Source organism: Orcinus orca, chromosome 1 (genome assembly GCF_937001465.1).
Source record: "Orcinus orca chromosome 1, mOrcOrc1.1, whole genome shotgun sequence".
Classification (NCBI taxonomy): Eukaryota; Metazoa; Chordata; class Mammalia; order Artiodactyla; family Delphinidae; genus Orcinus; species Orcinus orca.
The window spans coordinates 133,143,990-133,159,352 of record NC_064559.1 but is presented as its reverse complement, the minus strand read 5'-3'; positions in this window follow the sequence as shown (position 1 = coordinate 133,159,352).

Here is a 15,363-nt window from a genome sequence, read left to right as displayed (position 1 = left end):
AGATACAGTGACTTAGAATCAGCCCCTGGAAAATCTCAGGTGAGAGTCTCTTTCGGTTAAGAGGAATTGCTGTCTCCCCATATCACTTGAGGGAGGATTTTCCGGGGCCACAGATGCTGTTCACTTGCTTGAAGAGTACTGGCAAGGCCCCACATCCAGGTATACACATATTGAAAATCCACCTCCTACGACTTCCCAGAATGGGCTCCCAAGATAAGCAATTAGCATAGAAATGATAGAGAATAGAAAATGATATGAGCCCCAAATCTAGCTTCTCATTTTGCTAATTATTCCTCCTTTTTGCCTGTGTAATTTTGATTTGGGCGATCATTTGGAAAAACTATGCACAAGGGATTTTGAAATGTCTGAGTTCAAATAAAATAGACATACATAATTAGAATATTAGGTAGTATTTTCCATAAACTGTTCTTGAATCTCAGTGACAAGCCCATGAAGGTAAAGCTTAAATCTCTCCAGTGCTTTGAATTTTGGTATCTTGGGATAGGGAACGTGCATGCTGATGAACTGTGAATGCTAAATGGTAATAATATAATACCTCTTGTTGATTCAGTGCTATTTCCTGTTCAAAGTTCTTTCATGACCATTAACACACAGATTCTCAGAAAAGAAAGGGACATGAACAGTGAGGCTCTAGGGTCAGTTTGTATATTTTGATTAACTCCTCTACCCTCTTCCTGAACACTGTAATATTTGTACAGTCATGCGATCCATAAAGGAAAATGTTTATTAATGAAGAATACTAATTAAAAATATACATTGCTACCCAGGCTAACTGTTGTCTACACAGAAAGACAATCTCCATTTTTCACGCCCAAAACACTTTTGCTTCCATAGCAAAGGGTTTAGGATTCTACACATTACCTGTACAGCTATCTTAACCAACCCCCATGCTATCTTCAGACCTGCTTTGTTTAAGCATCCAGCCAACAAGTGAAAGCAAGGTGAAGAATGATAAAGTGTATTTTAAATCATATAGGAAGAGTATATTAAAATACTAAAATACAAACCATTCTCTTCTAGGACCAGAGATTTATGGAAAGCTTGAAGTTAGCGGGAAAAAAAAAAGATAATAAATCAGCAAATATTTATTGCCTGCTTGCTGGGTTTATACAAATGAGATGGGCTATATGAAAGATACAAGAGATATGAAAAGTTAACTCATGGCTTCAAACTATGGGTATTCCTTATCATACTTAAATACCCCAGTCAGTAAGTAATATATTTCTTTGTGTGTGCACACAACACAAAAACACACAGACACAGACACTCAGTAAGAGTATCCAAAATGATTAAAAAATTGTTTCAACCCATGAATTCACCTACTTGAGGTGAAAAGTTTAAAAATGTAGACAAAAATAATTCAGAAATAGGCACACAGCTTTCCACATTGACAAAAATGTGGAAATGTTTTTCTCGGTCATATTTGCATCCCCGGAGCTTCACACAGTCTCTAGCAAAGTGTCAAGTAATTGTACTATAAGAAACAAAATGAAGGAGGGAGGTGGGAGGAGGGAAGGAGGATAGAGAAAGATGAGAAAGTCAAAGAAGAGAAAAGAAAGAAGGAAGAGAGAGATGGCCTAGGAATCGCTAGATGCAGTGCCGTTTCTATTTCCATGCATAACATGTGTTCAGATGTTTCTTCACTTTATTTGCTGTATCTTCTGGAGCCTGTCATTCTTAAGGATGAACTCAACATTCCCAAATGCATGATCTGACATCGGAGCTCGCTCTCTAAGGTCACGGCCAGGGCTACAAATGTCTTGTACCAAAGGGCTGCGGCTATTTTTTATGACTCAGGGATGCCCGCCAAGCTCCAACTTTAATCTAGACCCTCACAGCCTGGTGTGCTGGCACAAGCTCTATCCTATTACCTCCTCCTTGGATCTGCCCCTTCTGCTGCCCCCTCAGAATGACACTTCTAAACTGCCTGCCTGGCTTTTATTTGGGCTTCTTCCATGCCTCAAATCGCTCTCAACTTCATGGTCTGGAACCTTCAGGCCAGTTCTATTTCAGGTTCTGGAAACCAGGCCTTGTCTTGTGCCCCAGGTTCTTGTTGTCGGAGAGTGGAGCTCCGAGTCCTGGTGTTACTGAAGTCTGCAGGTGGCAGGGCTGTAACCATTAAAAGGTGACCCATGATTTCCATTACTTAACTTGTGAGACCTCCCTGCCTCAGTTTCATCATCAGAAAAATATAAATAATAAAAACAACATCATGTTTACAGGGATGCTCTATTAAAAAAGAAAAATTTTGTGAGAAGTGCTTTATAAACTGTAAAGAACTACATAAATGTTAGTGATTTTTTTAGAGATTTCTTAATAGATTATATGAGACAAGGAAAAAATAAAAAAGCAAAAATATACAAATAAAAATCTAGTCCTGTGCTGAATTACATCCCATACCAACACTGGAACTCCTTCTTTTGCCAATGCTATGACATAATGTAATAGGACACCTGTAGTGTCCGTTATAAGATCGATGATCTCTTGTTTGGTTGTTTAGCTCAGGCCCAACAGAAAAATGAGTTTCATGTTTACTACTGTAGTTTGACAAGAGGCCAGAGGGAAGTTTTGAAAGAAAAGGACAAATGCCATGAAAGGGAGACAATGCTGTAAACAAAATGTAAGTGACTCCCAGAGAGGACCTGAGACATGGATGGAATTCTCTTCATAACTCAGTGGCCGGGGCACAGAGCAGCCCTGGTCACAGGGGAGGTAGACGATGCTGGGAACCTGGCTCAGCGAGGCCTGCTGCCCATCACATTAACATCTATGTCGTGGTAGGTGAGGCTTCCCGCCTTCCTACGTGTTCTCAAAGAAATACCCCACGAAGTGGGTGGAGGATTCTTTTTTTTATGTTACAGCATCACACAGTAGTTAAAGCCACTCATCAAGAAGCTCCAACAGCACCTCAGACCTCATTTTAGGAAGAGAAGAAACTCAAGGATCCATTATTTCAGAGAGAAAACCCGCACCTGAGAGCACTCAGCACCATCAGTACAGTTATTTCTGAGGTTAAACCAAATAAAACCTTCAAAAGTGTGAGTAACTGTCTTGAAATTTCTTTTCCTGTCAGGAGCACTAATACTAAATTAGATTTAGGATTGCAGATGCAAGAAATCACTGTGGAAACGTTTCCCTCCTTCTCTATCTTTTTCCAAGGAATTCCTCATCATAGATGTTTGGATTAGCAGCCTTGTGTCATTTCCATTACCAGGTGCCCAAATTAGTTAAACTAACAAAACGTATAGTCTGTCTTTAAAAGCAAACATACAGTTTCCATTGTTCAGAGTTAGTTGTCAAAGGGGTACATGCTAATGTGATCATGTAACACTTACCTGCCTCATTATTTTTCAAGTGAAATCTTACTAGCTCTGTGGTGTATATTACGATGCCAGTTCATGTCGTGATTTATATGTGAAGAGAATGTTCTGTATCTGTAAGACAACTAATGCTTTGCTTTTCAATATTTCCAGGGAGTACAGAACATGCCAATGAACAAAAAAAAAATCCACAAAAGTTCACACATTCAACGGGCATGGATAGAGGTGAGGTGCAGAGAAGCTGGGTAGCTCACCCAGGGCCCCGAGTTAATAAACAGTCAGGCAGAGAGCTCCCACCCAGGTCTCTCCGACCCCCAGGCCCGAATGCTTTCTGCTACATCACACTGCTGCCCCCTCAGGAATCTCACAAACTCTAAAGGGAGATAAGACAGAGGTACTCAGTCACTCAACATTCTTTCACTTGTTCAATAAATATCTATCGCCTACCTACCCAAGGGACAAGCATCACCTGGAACACAAGGGAAATCAGGATACTGGGTAAAAGAGGGACAAAGTGCGATGAGCAGTCACACAAAGAAATCACTGGGACACATTTGGTAAGCTTCAAACAGAAGGTGACAGTTAAGATGCTTCCTGAAGGACAGGTCTGCATGTGGGGTAGGGCTGAGACGGAGCTCCATTTTAAGTGAAGTGAACAGTGCTAAGGGGTTTCCAGTGAGAGGGAATGATGAATTGTGTGGTGTGAATGGAGTACAGGCAATTTAAAATGTTGAAAAATGCAGGCTGGGCCAGATCCTGGACGGCCTTGAATGCCAGAATAAGAAGCTTGCATTTTACTTATTAGGCAATGGGAAGTCGTTGAAGATGTTTAGCTGAAGAGTTACCAGAGCTATGTTTAGCATGATGAATCTGGAAGAAGTGTGTGTGTGTGTGTGTATAACTGAATAGTGGAGAGAGCCCAGAGGCCAGAAGAAGATAGCTTAGCCCAGGTGAGAAATCGGGGCGGTATTGGAGTGTCACTACAGTAAGCTGCTCAATATTCTGTAATAAACTAGATGGGAAAAAAATGTGAAAAATAATAGATACATGTATATGCATAACTGAATCACTCTGCTGTACACCTGAAACTAACACAACATTGTTAATCAACTATGCTCCAATATAAAATAAAAATTTAAAAAAATAACAAAAAAATAAAAGAAGGCAGTAGATGGGATGTCTTGTATGAATAAGGTAAGAAAATCTACTGCGACACTTCATGAGCAATGTACTCTAATGAATAATGTTCTCCAGAAATACAACTAAGTATAAACATAGGCACCAATTCTGATGAGTCTCTCAATGACTTCTCCAGCAACTCAGCAGTCCCTCAAAGCATGAAGCTGCCTGAACATAGAAAATACAAACTATCCCTAGACGTGACTCACTCCCAGCCACATAGGTGCCCCCTGTAGATGTGAGACAGGAAAGAGCTGTGATCCTTCACTCAATTGTATAACCCTGCAGGGTCATGACTGGAGAAAGATTATTTTTTAAAGTCATATAGGCAAACATCGGCCAAATTAACCAACCGAAGCAAAGAAGAAGGATGAGTTCAGGGAGGGGAAACATTAGCAAAAAGAGACAAGGGGGGCTTCCCTGGTGGCGCAGTGGTTGAGAGTCCGCCTGCCGATGCAGGGGACACGGGTTCGTGCCCCGGTCCGGGAAGATCCCACATGCCGCGGAGCGGCTAGGCCCGTGAGCCACGGCCGCTGAGCCTGCGCATCCGGAGCCTGTGCTCCGCAATGGGAGAGGCCACAACAGTGAGAGGCCCACGTACAGCTTAAAAAAAAAAAAGAGAGAGACAAGGGACAGTTACAGGTGGGTTCCGAGCTGTTTCTCCATTGGGGATGGCTGCACTAATTCATCCACACTCCCTCACACAGATCCCCTCCTGCCCACAGCATGCACTGAGATGCAAGCAGCCTTTTTGTTCTTTTGCTTATTCATGCATTCAATCATGCCACACACCTATACGGAACACTGCTGGTGACAGTGCTGGGATTTGGTCCCTGTCCTGAGAAGTGACAGAGTGATATCTGCCAATGCACAGGATTAAGAGTGCAGCTGCAAAAGAGATGGAAGCCATCTGACTCAAATGGAGATGAAACCTGAAACTTGGCCCTCCGGTCCAGACCAACTTGGGGAAGGCCATGACTCACATCAGACCAGGCTGGAAGGCGGGCCCTGGCAGGCTGAGATCACTAGCCCTTTCCTAAAGCCGAAAAAGTAAACTCTGGGCTGACTCCTTCTTTGACCATCGCATTTCTACCCCAGAGAGATGAAGAGAGCAGAGGTGAAAAAAAAAAAAAAAAATGAAAGCCCCACTTCTTCTTTTAATAGCATCTTTCCAGAATGGGCCAGACAAGGGTGTGCAGAATCTTAAGCATTAAAGGAGTCAGTAGGGACTCTTAACACACCAACGGCAAGTTTATCCCGACGAAAAACATTAGCTTACATAATAAAGTTGGGGCAGAATTGTTCTGAGTGGTGTGAGTAGAAATGTTTTGCTGACTGCTGTTGAAATGGTAACAGACTTTGCATATTATATCACCATTTTTTGTTGTATTTCACAGGCAGTGTTTTTCTGCTCTTGACTTTGAGGTGTGAGGGGGAGGCTCTAATCATATGGCCTTGTGCAGATGCTCCATTTGCATTTCTATTAATCCAGGCCCTCCTGGAGATGCTCGAGCAGAGACACAGCATGCTTTGTGTTTGAACTTGTGAGAACCCATACCACCGCCTAATAACTTAATACATATGTATAGCCTCCCTCAGACAGCCCACTAGGAGGCAGAAGCAGGAGGAGGTGCTACCAGCTTGCAGGCTGCAGGACTCTATGGAAACGTATTCTGACAGGAAGGAGCACCTTGCTCAGCAAAGAGTTCCCGGGCCTTAAATCCCATCCAGCCAACCCACCTGCCTAATTTTTAAGCTTGTGCCCAAAGCGTTAGTTCTCAAACAGTGATCAGAAATGCTCAGGTGGGGCTGACTGGCCCCTCGAAGTATTTAACTTTTTAACATGGCGATGGCTGTTCCTTCGTTTCTGGCATGGAGTAGGTGACACAAAATTTTTAACAGCAGGCAAGATAGGGAAGCAGGATGGTGTAGTGTTGAAGACATTGGCTTTACAATCAGCAGAGGTTTCTTTGAACCCCAGCTCAACCACTGGTTGAGGGGCTAAGATCACTTAACTTTTCCCAACCAACCAATAGGGATAGTACCCGCCCTGCAGTGTTGCCACAAGAACTAAAAGAAATGGTACACGTGGAGCGCCTGTTATGGACTGGGTGTTTAATAAGTTGTAGTTATTATTATTACAGCATTTTATTGCTATTGCATAGCTTCCCAATTATGCCAGTTGATCCATTCATGGGCTGTTTTGCAGGGCAAATGAAAGAAGGGCAGGACCGGGGAAGTTGAATAGTTATGTTTGGGGCCTTTTGGCCTATCAGAGTGACACACAAGCCAAACTGGTTCTGAGAAAACTCCTCTCAGAAAATTATCTGAAAAAAAATGCATTTAGGGTTTCCCTCTGCTGTTTGAATTCATGTTGAGAAAATCTGTGAAACTGGCAAACATGAATGAAAACCACTCAAAGTTCTTCAAAGAACCCTCCAAAGGAAGTCCAGCAGAGCAGTCTCTGTGGCAATCCTCACTTCTGCTAAATATCACAGGGATTACTTTCAACTGATAAGATTACCTAGCATTCTAGAAAGAAATTTCACCACCTGTTAAGATATTCCTAAGATTATATGAATAAGAAATGTTCCTTCCTTTGCTTTCTTTTTTTCCCTGAAATAAACTGCAGATTTCAGAAGTCAGAATTATAACTTCTTAGTTCCCTCATCAGTTTTTTCAAGTTTTTGTGTCATATTTTTAGGTTCTAACACACTGTGTACATTTACTTGATAAAGAGCCTGTGTGTGGAAGGATGAATAGTGGAGAGGATGTTCTAACTGTGCAAATTAGCACCTACCTAGGCCCTTTCAGTACCTGCCTGAAAGGTGGAAGAGAAGAGAGAATTTTAATGAAAATTAAATGGATGGCTGATGGTACCGCTCCGAGTGACCCTCAACTACGTCAGCATTGCTAATATGCGGGGGATGAGTAGAGCCAAAGGAAAACATGACTGCCTATCATTTTTTAAATCTACCTATAAGGATCCCTGCGTTCATCTTAGGATTCTGCACAAGACTTCATACATATTAGATGTTCAATAAGTATGAAAAGAGTAGTAATCTATTTCTAAAAGGCAACTTCTTAGAATTGATCCGAAACACACCGAAAGCTCTTAAAAGCAACTACTTTAGGGTACACCACAATCAACTTTGTCAGATGATCAGGGTGTCAACCAATGGCCAGACCTTCCCTACCCCAGAACTTCACCACCATCATCACCGCCATCGACTTCGTTTAGATCACCTACCTGCACCTTCCAGTTTCATTTGTTCTACTGCTTCCTAACTAGATGGTGGATTTTGACCCAGCTCCTCATCTTGCCTTGTGCCAGCTCTTGCTTTAACAGCAACTCGAAGCTTTGGTCACTCACCTCCTTTGGTGCCTATGAACATTTTCAAACCATCCAATAAAGTAACAAATAATCTCATTTCTTCCCCAACACCTAAAGATAAAAGAAATCAGGGAAATTAATAATGAAGAATAATCCTATCTTTAGGTCCAGTTCTATGCAAAAGTCTGAGATTTGGTGCTCTTTTCTGATTTCTGTTTCATTTTGACTTCTTGGAGGTTAGCACATTTGTACTGATAAAAGTGAATGCCCTTTGGGTAATACTCCCATTTTCTATCAGTCTCCAGAAGACTCTCTTTTCCCCTACTCTTTCTAGCATTATTATTTCTGCCAAAAGAGCCTGGCTCAAGATGCGACTGTACCTACAAAGCTTCTTTCTTAGGGTAAGTCCAAGAACGCTAAGAGAAAAACACAGCATTTGGCTTCAGAAAGCGCAACTAAACCAATGTAGACTCTAGAGTCAGATTCCCTGAATTTAATTCCCAGCTCTGGCATTTACTCGCTGTATACAATGAACAAGTCATTCGTTGTCTACGATAAAGTGTTTTCATTCATCAAATGGAGAAAATAATAGTAGCTACCCCATAGAGTTGTAGTGATTATGAAATTAGTTAATATATTTAAAGCTTAGAATAGCGTGAGCACATAGTAAGTCTTCAATTAATATGTTTTATCATCATCACTACTATTATTAATAAATTATTATTATTTCACAAACATATGATTCATTCCTTTTTCTTCCAATTTTAAGAATATTTTCTTGTTACTCTTTCGTGTATCACTTAAATTGATTTTGTGATCATCTAGAGCCATTTATTGTTACCACATTTACTCTACCTGTAGGCAACATGTCAAATCTTTAAATTTCCTTTCTTTATACTCAGTTAAGATTTGATATGTCTGAGGCTGTTCTGAAATGCCTAAACTTTTCCCTGTGACCTTTACACTCAGACACACATAGAATTACTGGTTGGTCCTAATTACATACCAGCAAGAATGGGTTTCAGCTTGCTGTTCTCTTAGTTAATATATTTAGTAAACCATTAAATAGAGCTCTTTGAATAAAAGCTGTCTGTCAATAAATCAGAATCTGTTTTTAATGCTTTACTTGGGGAGTAAGAGAAGAGAGAACTATGTATCCTAATCCAGTCAAAGGACCAGTAACAAGGAAGCCAGCACGGAAATATCAGAGGATAAGATCAAAGTTGAACCAGGGCATAAGGTAAACAGAGAGCAACAAAGCAGAATGAGGCTGAAGTTCAAAGTGGAGAACTCTGTGACAAAACCAGATGGACAACATTTTTAACATTGACTGGACATTTCAGAAAGCCTACGTTCTGCCTTTCCTCTAAGCCATGCTTTGGAAAACGTAAATTGTTTCTTGGTTATACGACCATATCCCAAGGAATCCAGGATTCGTTAGAAAGAAGGAAGGAAGGAAGGAGGGAGAAAGAGAAATTTCCCAGTACATATCCTGAGTTCAGTACAATTTCAGTCTAATCTGCTGTGCTTTCTGAATATATAATTCATTATGAAAATAAAATTAATTTTCATAATGATGGCACTGAAGCACAATAAGATCTCTAGGGAGTGAAGATTAAAATGAATCATGACATGACAATTAAAATGTGTTCACCATTCCCAACTAAGGCAGAAAACAATCTAAAATATTTCAGCCACAAAAGTTAAAAAGATTTTCTAACTCAATCTAAGGAATACAAACTTTCACTAATTAGAATAGTGACGGCAAAAAAGGCCTCATCTCAGGTAACAACTGCGATCTTTTGGTAGGGCGTGCCTAGATTACTGTGCTGAGAAGGAGTCTGAGGCTAATCCAGGCTGAGCAGGAAAGAGTGCTGTGAACAATTAGTTATATCTGCCATGGGTGATGTTTGTGGAATACATTCTGTGTTTTCTGGACTGTGAACATGACGTTCTCTTAGAATTTGTTACCACTGACATTATACAAATGGTTACTATCCACTAGGAACCTGTGGGCTACAAAATTTTTAGTAAAAAGTTAAGTTCCAGAAAACTCCTACAGAAAATAAGACTGCATCCTCAGGTGCATGATGCATTTTTTCATAACTTAGTAGCTTTTTTCTTGGTTTCACAAAATTTTAAACACTAGCTCAGCCCTTGTGAGCATTCGATGTTTGTGGAGGTAACAAATAACCACGACTATCACATACGGATGTTCCACTAGCCCCATCAACAACCACAAAGTTGAAGTCCCTGTAGCCTCACATTCCTGACAATATAATCTAAAGGAGATTGAAATTCAGGCACATTCGACTTTCGTTAATGAAGGTCCTGAAATTTTAAATGCTGGGATCCCCAATTATTCTTACTTGCTCATGGGCATCTAATTCCACATCTCAGAGATAAACCATTTTATCACTTAGATTACCGACCCTTAGCTTTTTGACCTTCTGTGCATGTTTAAGTGTCTTTTCAGTTTGGCTTCCCCTTAATTAGGAGAAGAAGCCTTGTATTTTAAGTATGTCGCTGTTTAAAACAATGTGAATTTACATCACACATTTGTCTTGTGTCTGCAATGAACTCATTTTTAGAAATTAAAACAAATATGAATTTAAAACCAACCATTAGGTCTAGAGCCAAAATTATGTTGTTCTTGACCCTGTTGGTATAAAAATTCAAATTCCTTTGTTGGAGATTGGTTCCTACAGAAATACATAATTCTCATAAATCTCTTTGTTTCTGGGAAGTTCAAAAGGAGCAAAGATAAAATTTGCAGAAAAGCACCAAATTAGCAGTTTTAGCAAATCTCTAATGTAAGACCTAAACTGTAGTGCTCCATTCCAAAAGACTAAATATTAAACCTTTGGAACAAGTTATTCAATTCCATAGAATAGAAACGGCAACAGAGGACAAGTGCAAACTTCAGTTGCTGAGTTTGGTGTTGCTTACAGTTTTCTTCTTTACTTTCAATCCTGTTACAAATAACGCAAACCTGTTTTTATTAATTTACATTAAGTTCATTTAACACTGATGAAACAGACCAGAAATGTATAATGAGGAACATTTAACAAGCTCCTGCATTAGGGCTAATCATGCTCTGTTTACAAGAGCTTATTTCATTCTTGAAAAATATGCTGGTAGAAAGCTCCATCCTTATTTAACAAGTAAAAACGAGAGAGTATCACCAGCTACTGATAACAAAGAAATGAACAAGCTTAATAATCTCCAATTGGGTTTTCCACTCCTCTTAATGATGGAGGCAATTCGGGCTCTGTGGCCAGGGTACATGAGCAAGCATCCACAAGTACTGAAAATTTAATTAAAAGTCAGAAAGCCATTGCAATGAAGGCTCAGCAGAAAGCCATTTATTTTTAAAATCTAATATATTCTTCATGACTAAAGGCTAAAGCACATGCTGACTTACACATTTAGCTGTAACTGATTTAAGCTACTTGATGATTTTTTTTTCTTTTATTTTTTCTTTTCTTTTTCCTCTTTTTTTTCTCTTTTCTCACAGGGTGGTGCTCAATGTGCAATGGAGTAAATTGGCAGAATTTAATTTGGTGGGTTTTTTTAACTCTGTAAAAAGAATCCTCATTAAAGCCACACAATCAGCTGTATACTTTTTTTTATCATTAACTAGCCTAACTGCAGGTAAAAGAGATACAATTATGGATTTATATAAATCCTATTGTCAATTTACAGCTGAAAGACTGGTGAGTTACCTCATTTTAAATAGGTTATTTTTGCCCCTTAACCTTTCTTTGTTTTAATGAGGATCCAGTTTGTCACTGTCTGAGAGGTCTGCTAGCAGGAAAGTTTCTCAGAAATTATAAGGAATAAAAAATAGGAATGGGAGAAGATACTTGGCTAAGTTTCAAATTTGCTGGAAGACTCAACATTTGAAATTCATCTCCAGAGCAGTATATTTATTGTCTATTAGGGGCCGTCCTGTGGTGCAGAAAGCCAAAACCATGAGAGCACTTAAACAAGGGCTTGAGAATGAAAAGGAGTTGAGAGAAATTTCCCTAGATGGGGTAGAATGGCAAAGAACATTGGGTAAAATCATGCCTTGCATATGACCTTAATATGGATATATTTTGCCTCATCATTTTACTTTACCTTGTTCCCCCCCCAAAATACACAAGAACCAAACAAACGAACAAATGCTTTGAAGCTGCTGAGTCCTCAAAATGAAACTTGAGAAAGCAACACATCCCACTCCAAGAGATGTGACTGGAGGCTCTTCACTCTCCAGGCCAAAGCTTAACATGGGGCTGACAGTGCTGTGAACCCTACCTATTTCCCTATGGGTAAATGCAATGCTGTGGAACTCAGTCACCAAGCTCCCACTCACTTCTCTGAGGTCACAGTTTTGGGGGGCTTCTGAAGTCCAAGGCATTCTTGGCTCATCTTCTCTCTCCTTCTCTCCAGTCTAGATTAAATAGCAAATATACTCCCCTGGTTAGTATTAGCTAATACTAATCCACTGGCATTGATTAAATTGGGGTGACTTCCTAGGGTTGGTCGTCTCATTTTACCTCTGACACTTCCTGCAGAGGAGACAAAAAAGTGAGAATTTTCCCAAGGGGGCAGCACAAATCTCAATCGTTTCCCCCTCTCAGACAAGAACATCATTATACCCAGTAGTTATGTATATTTATCAATGGGAACATGGTCCATGATAATGATAAACTGGCTTCAAAAAATGAGGTCGGGGAAAATACTTTTAGACCTGCTACCATCTTCTATCTTCAGCTGTTCTAGCTCCCACATTTAGGCATTAGCCCTGGACAGACAGAAAAACAGATACTACTATTAACTCCCACTTTTTCTGGTGCCCCTAAATGTGATGACTGCACACTTTTGGGGCCAAAGCTTATGAAATCATGATTTATAGGTATATAGCTGACAAAACAAAACAAAACAAAACTAGCCTTCTGCTTTTACAGAAAGAATAATGTCTGATTCTTTTTCCATTTTGATTTTCAAATCATCTGAGTCCTACTAATATTTGGAATCAATAGCCCTCTCCCATAACTTCCAGAACTTTTTCAGTGCTAGTTCCTTACTGAGGACACTGAAAGCCAAACCACTTCTCATTGAAAGTTGGATCCCGTGGTACTGATGAACCTATTTGTAGGGCAGGAAAAGAGACACCGATGTACAGAATGGACTTGTGGACACAGGAGGGGAAGGGGAGGGTGGGACAAACTGAGAGAGTGGCATGGACATATACGCGCTACCATGTGTAAAATAGATAGCTAGTGGGAAGCTGCTGTATAGCACAGGGAGATCAGCTCGGTGCTCTGTGATGACCTAGATGAATGGGATGGGGGGGTGGAGGTAGGAGGGAGGCTAAAAAGGGAGGGGATATATGTATACATAGAGCTGATCCACTCTGTCCTACAGCAGAAACTAACACAACATTGTAAAGCAATTATACTCCAATTAAAAAAAAGCAACCGCCATGGTACCCAACAATACAAGCTTTATCTGACACTGCCCATATTCAGAGTTCTCTACACCTATGTGATTTACATGAGTAGATATAAGCAGATAAAATACCTCTGTGCTGTGACCCTGCCTTCAGGCCAATGAAATGTTTCTCAAACTTTTCACAAAGTAACGTGGAACTTTTGGTGTTTGTTGTCCAGAACGAAGTACGGTAGTCCATTCTTAACTACTTGTGAAGCACGAACCTCTCCCCAAGGACATGATTAAGGAACTCAGAAAGAACATTCATACCTATTAATCCTGCAACATGCAACACCCCTGGTCACTGATGATACTGAACTTCATACTGACCTCACCGCATCCTGTGGCCCTACTGCCGTATTGTAATATATAAAAATCCGGATGACACAAGATTCACATCCGTAACACCTGCCAAAACTACCAACAGAATCTTTAAGGAGGCTGAGTGTCCATGACAAATGAGAACCTTGCCCTATTCGTGAAATGTTCTTCAAAGGCTTAGAAAAATTCAACAATAATAAAATAGGATTTTCACTGGAACAACACCCATCATCAGAATTTTAGGTTCCTCTTCCTTCGCATTACCAATTGTTACAACACTGCCATCTACACCTTCTTCCAAACGTTTGTTCCATTGTCTATGGTTACATACCCCAACATTTCCTACCTCCTGCTCCCTAAGCTTTGTTTCCCCAGTCGACATCTAACTGAGCCTCAGGAAGCTACAGATGACATTTATTCTAGCTCTTAGTGTCCAGAAAAGAACACAAACCAAGTGTTCTGACCAGCAACACAGTTCGCAAAGTGTCCATTCACATGCATGATTTGGTGTGATGCCCTCAGAAGAGCCAAGGACAGTCTTGTCAGCTTATTTTCCATTACCCACAGGACGAGCCTAGTGGCCTTCTGAGAGCAGCTTCTCCATTACTCACAGTCTTTGTTTCCTCGGTTGTTCTTCTGCTGGTTAAATCTAAACTGAACCTAGCTCTTAAAAATCAATCACATTCATCATGTACCACAATGCTAAGTGATAAAAAGATCAAATCTGTGTTTTACGTAGCTCATTCTGGCTGCAGAAGAACAGACATGAAAGCAATAGCATAGGAATCACTCGTCTAAAATGGAAGGCATGAGCATGGGCAGGGATGGAGGCAGGGGTAGAGGTGGGGGAGGGTGTGTATTCCCCATGTTGCTGGAGTATTTTTTGGGGGGAGGGAGGGGCAAGGATAAGCTGGGACGAAGTGAGAGAGTGGCATGGACATATATACACTACCAAATGTAAAACAGATAGCTAGTGGGAAGCAGCCGCATAGCACAGGGAGATCAGCTCGGTGTTTTGTGACCACCTAGAGGGGTGGGATAGGGAGGGTGTGAGGGAGACGCAAGAGGGAAGAGATATGGGGATAAATGTATATGTATAGCTGATTCACTTTGTTATACAGCAGAAACTAATACACCATTGTAAAGCAATTATACTCCAATAAAGTTGTTAAAAAAAAAGATAATTTTGTTTAGTTCTAACAGAAGTGAGAGAAAGTGTGGCCAGCTTTTCTTGAGGCTCTTTTAGCATACAAAGCATTTTGATTTCTCCCAGATTAAAGTCTACGTATTTGGTCTTGTAGTATCTAATATGATTTTTTTAATTTATTTTTTATACAGCAGGTTCTTATTAGTCACCCATTTTATACACGTCAGTGTATACATGTCAATCCCAATCTCCCAATTCATCACACCACCACCCCCCACTGCTTTTCCCCTGTGGTGTCCATATGTTTATTCTCTACATCTGTGTCTCAAATTCAGCCCTGCAAACTGGTTCATCTGTACCATTTTCTAGGTTCCACATATATGCGTTAATATATGATATTTGTTTTTTTCTTTCTGATTTACTTCACTCTGTATGACAGTCTCTAGATCCATCCACGTCTCAACAACTGACCCAATTTTGTTCCTTTTTATGGCTGAGTAATATTCCAGTGTATATATGTACCACATCTTCTTTATCCATTCGTCTGTCGATGGGCATTTAGG